The sequence below is a fragment of the Trachypithecus francoisi genome, unplaced genomic scaffold, assembly GCF_009764315.1.
Source record: "Trachypithecus francoisi isolate TF-2019V2 unplaced genomic scaffold, Tfra_2.0 Lachesis_group21, whole genome shotgun sequence".
NCBI classification, from domain to species: Eukaryota; Metazoa; Chordata; class Mammalia; order Primates; family Cercopithecidae; genus Trachypithecus; species Trachypithecus francoisi.
The window spans coordinates 32,137,687-32,142,580 of NW_022681467.1; the positions used below are offsets into that span (position 1 = coordinate 32,137,687).

The 4,894-nt window shown below is 51.1% G+C and overlaps 1 long non-coding RNA gene across 3 annotated transcripts in view; it reads right to left on the minus strand.

Annotated features, from left to right (window-relative positions):
• The window catches only part of LOC117068733, an 89,172-nt gene extending 84,418 nt beyond the window's left edge, over positions 1-4,754 (minus strand). For 2 of the 3 annotated variants that reach the window (XR_004431220.1, XR_004431218.1), the window contains exons 1-2: positions 4,275-4,754; positions 2,519-2,621 (exon numbers count right to left, since the gene is read on the minus strand). This is a non-coding gene — a long non-coding RNA (uncharacterized LOC117068733). Of the gene's footprint in view, positions 1-231; positions 640-2,518; positions 2,622-4,274 lie in introns of those variants that run through there. The other variant, XR_004431219.1, reaches the window with a different exon arrangement.
• Between the last annotated feature and the right edge of the window lie 140 nt (positions 4,755-4,894).

Here is a 4,894-nt window from a genome sequence, read left to right on the forward strand (position 1 = left end):
AGTAGCTGGGATTAGAGGTGTGAGCCACTGCACCTGGCCAATAGTTCTTGAGTGAAATTAAAAGTGCTACTCCAGAGGCAGGGCATGGTGGCTCACACCTTTAATCCCAACACTTTGGGAGGCCGAGGCAGGAGGATCACTTGAGCCCAGGAGTTGGAGGCCAGCCTGGACAACAGAGCGAAACCTCACCTCTACTAAAAACTAAAAAAAAAAAAACAAAAAAAGGCCTATCTTGGCTTTCAACATGCCTTTCTCACCGACCTTAATTATTTCTAGCTCTCGATGTGAAGTGAGAGATTTGCAACACATTCTTACACTTGAACACTTAGAGGCCACTGTAGGATTACTAATTGCAAACAGCTGGTTGGTGGAGCAGTCTGAACGCATACAATATTGATGGATTAAGTTTACCATCTTACACAGGCATCACTCATGACCCCCCAAAACAATTACAATAGTAACATCAAAGATTACTGATAGCAGATCACCATACTAGAAATAACAACAACAAAACTTTGAAATATTGCAAGAATTACCAAAATGTGGCACAGACTGAGCATCCTTTTGGAAAAATAATGCCGGTAGATTTTGCTCGACGCAGGGTTGCCAAAATCCTTCACTTTGTAAAAAACGCAGTACCTGCAAAGCGCAAAAAAGCAAGGCACAATAAAACAAAGGGTGTGCCTGTTTTCTTTGACTCTCACCAAAGCCTTGTATTTCCACAACATGAGAAAAGGGAGGCTCAGAAGGTGTGGATGATTATCCTAAATCACCTGGCTAGCAACCAAGTCCCAGGGCCACAGCCTTCCCACCACAAGGCACTGTCGCCCAAAGCCTTTAGGACTAAGGTTGGCTGTAGGTTTTCCAGCTGTAGGCACACAGCCAGACACAGGCGGGCACTCAGGAATTAGTTACGTGAGTAAATACCCAACAACTACGAGAGAGCTAGGCAAATTGTGGTTGACCAACAAGACACTACAAGACTTTTCAGGAGGAAGATGTGGAATTCCACTTACCAACATTAGATGAAAATGCAGAACCTCACATAACAGCCACAAATCTCCCTAGATCTCAGAGGCGGGTCTCCATCCGCCCAGCCTCAATTACCCAGAGCTGAGTCACCAACTACCTTCCCTTGGTCTCTCCCCAGCTCTCCACAGGAACCAGCTGGGGCTCTCTACTGCCCACACTGCCAAATCCAAATTCTTTATGCTGGCCTTTACAGCCCTTCCATCTTACCCAATCCAGTTGTTTCCTGAACACTTCCACTTTCCCTGGCCTTTGCTGGACTCTTCCCTCTACCCCACAGAACCCCATCTTCTCCTTTATCCTGAGACACGACTTGGCTCATGTGGATTCTCAGTAAATGCTGGTGCCTTTCCCCACTTCCATCAAAAACAGAGCGGTGGCCAGGTGCAGTGGCTCACACCTGTAATCTCAGTACTTTGGGAGGCCGAGGCAGGCGGATCACCTGAGGTCAGGAGTTGAAAACCAGCCTGGCCAACATGGCGAAATTCCGTCTCTACTGAAAATACAAAATCAGCCGGGTGTGGTGGTGCATGCCTGTAATCCCAGCTACTCAGGAGGCTGAGGCAGGAGAATCGCTTAAACCTGGGAAGTGGAGGTTGAAGTGAGCTGAGATCTTGCCACTGCACTCCAGCCTGGACAACAAGAGCAAAACTCCGTCTCAAAAAAAAAAGGAAGTGGCTCGCTTTTTTTTTTTTTTAAAGTGGATTTATTCATTTGAACCAATGAGATCACCAAGTTCACTAGAAACTGGCAGGATGAACCTGGAGCCTCATATCCAAGAGTCTCCAGTTTGGGTTTTTCTGGCACGGAGGCAGGGAACTGACTTAGATGACCTGGGCAGCCAGGTTGGTCTCGGCTTGGATGCCTTTCCACCTCTCCTTCCTCTCCTAGTCTATCCCCAGATCCCTCCCAGGGGTCAGGACCCCAAACTCGTATTAGGCAAGTCTCTTCTTCCCTTAGTGACCCAGTTTCTTCAAACACGGGGAAAAAAGGTGGGGGGAGCTTCTTATCACAATATTTTTTAATTTAGAAAGAGGGGGAGAAGGCTGGGCTCACACCTGTAAATCCCAACACTTCGGGAGGTTGAGGCGGTGGATCACTTCAGGTCAGTTCAATATCAGCCTGGCCAACATGGCAAAACTCCGTCTCTACTAAAAACACAAAAATTAGCTGGGCATGGTGGTGGGCGCCTTTAGGCTGAGGCAGGAGAATCGCTTGAACCCGTGAGGCAGAGGTTGCAGTGAGCTTAGATCGCCCCACTGCACTCCAGCCTGGAGACAGAGCAAGACTCTGTCTCCAAAAAAAAATAAAGAAAAGAAAAAAGAAAGTGGGGGGGAGAAAAATGACAATAAAATAACTTATCACTTCGAAAAAGTTTTCCCACTGAAGTTCTCACCAAGTATGTCCAAAGTCCCTCCATGTTGGGACACTGTAAGCTGTCAATAAACACACCTTGGCCATGCCCCTACATTAGCGTGCACCAACTTACCCCATTTTAAGAGCCTGTAGTAGAGAGGTCTCAGAGTTGCTATAATGGGCCAGCTCCTGGTGAGGGGTACTTAGCTGTTTGCAATTTTCCCGAATGAACAGTTCTGCAAAGAATAATCTTCTATAAGCATTTATCTTTGTTGTACAGCTACTTCTAAACACAGATTCCTAGAAGTGGAATTACTGGCTTAGAGAATCCACACATGTTAAATTCTGATACTTACTAGTTGAGAAACTTTACATAGTAATTCTCAAACTCTAATTGCACTAAGGCTTTACCTGTGAAGCTTGCTTACCTGCAAAATCTGACCCGCTACCAGCCTCCCTTCACCCCTACCCCGTCCTCCAAGAGGAAGGTCTTCGTTATGCAGCTCTCAGGTGGAGGAGGAGGCAGTCACTCCCTTCCATTTCCCCAACCTCATCTAGTACCAGACTTGGGAAGCACTGTTCTAAGGGGCTGCTGCAGGCACAATTTATGGTGCGGTCTCTGCCTCTAGCCCAGGCCCCCAGTGGCTTCCCCAGAAAGGGCAGTGTGGCTCTTAGGCATACAGGAGAAAAACGCATAGTGCAGCAGCCACTACCGGAGCCCCCTCTCCAGGCTCACCTGATGGCACCCATTTCCCCCTGGGGCTCCCCTCTTCTGAAGGTCCCTGTCCCATACATTTCCTAGAGGCCAAGGCCCATTGGTTTTGCATATCTTACCTAAGGCAACCCAGACATGGCTTTTTCTTTCAGAGGGCTGTGGGGGAAGCACCGTTTATTCGGCCAAGAAAATTGCTTCTGGCCGGGCGCGGTGGCTCAAGCCTGTAATCCCAGCACTTTGGGAGGCCGAGACGGGCGGATCACGAGGTCAGGAGATCGAGACCATCCTGGCTAACACGGTGAAACCCCGTCTCTACTAAAAATACAAAAACTAGCCGGGTGAGGTGGCGGGCGCCTGTAGTCCCAGCTACTCGGGAGGCTGAGGCAGGAGAATGGCGTAAACCCGGGAGGCGGAGCTTGCAGTGAGCTGAGATCCGGCCACTGCAGTCCAGTCCGGGCGACAGAGCGAGACTCCGCCTCAAAAAAAAAAAAAAAAAAAAGAAAATTGCTTCTGACCCACACTCTGGGCCTCAGTTTCCCTGTCTGTGAAATGGAGAGCAACAGGCAGTGCCACTGACATTTCACCCGCTGCTGTGAGGAGATTTTTAACATTTGCAGGAAGTCTGGCTTCTATGGGGTGTCCAGGTGAAACCGTAACAATCTTTTAATTGGCGTTCTGATTGGCTTTAAGGCTCGTTTGCAAAAAATTAAAGATTGTTGTTCCTCGAGTTCTCCCTTGCTAAAGGGCCATTAAGACCAAAAGCTGTTTTCAAGGCGATTTACCACTTCAGGGGCCCTAGATATCTGGGCCCAGCCGTGCCCGGGTACAGGGCTGGGGGGGGTGGGGGTGCCCTAAGAGATTGGTTAACAGGTATTTCACAGTATGTGGTACCCACAGCAGACAGCGGGGGAAGAGTGTACTGACCCGGGTGGGGGAGGCCAAGGAAAACCTTCTGGAGTAGGGTGTAACCGGCAGAAGAGGAAAAAGAAACCAGACAGGAACTCTGGGAGCTCCTGGACTGATGGTTTAAGGCCGAGCACAAGGGGTAAGGGATCAGGCTTCACTATCGACCGACCTGGGCTGAATGACACCGGTTGACTGTGTAACAAAAGCAAATCAAGAACCTCTCTGCGGCTCATGAACAAGCCAGAGACTTACAAAGGACAACACATACCCCATCACCTCGAGGATGAGACGGGATGACACACACGAAGTGCCCCGCACAGCGTCGCTGCAAAGCACTGGCAGTTTTCACCTCTGGCCGCCCCCTGTGAGCCCGACCATGTGTTTTTTGGGCTTAGGTCGGAGGCGGCCTCCCAGACTCTACAGGCCCTTGAGGTCGTAACAGGCGTCCCCATCAGAGCCCAGTCCTTTACCAGCTGAGGGTAAGTGCCCGGACTAACTGGCCTCAGTTTCCCCTCGAAGCAACGGGAGCAATCGCACCGCCGGCAGGACATCTTGTGGGGGGCGCGAAATGACAAAAGTCACGATTTACAGCAGTTCCCCCTCGGTAACGACCCCACTCCGGCGAGGAGCACAGTAGGCGCTCCGGAAACACCCTCCACGAGGAGGGCCGGGCCACTTCCTGCCCCCGAGCGGGCTCTCCCGGGCCGAAGCTCCCACCGCCGCTCTGGGGAGGCCATGCAGCATTCCTGAGGGCGGGGTGGGCGCAGGAAGAAGGTGCCCACGGCCCCGCCCCCTCCGGGCGCGCTGGGCGGGGCGAAGCCCCTCGGCGCCTTCGGCCCGCCCCGCGGGGGGTGGGCGCAGCTTGTCGCGCTCCTCACAAAGTTTGTT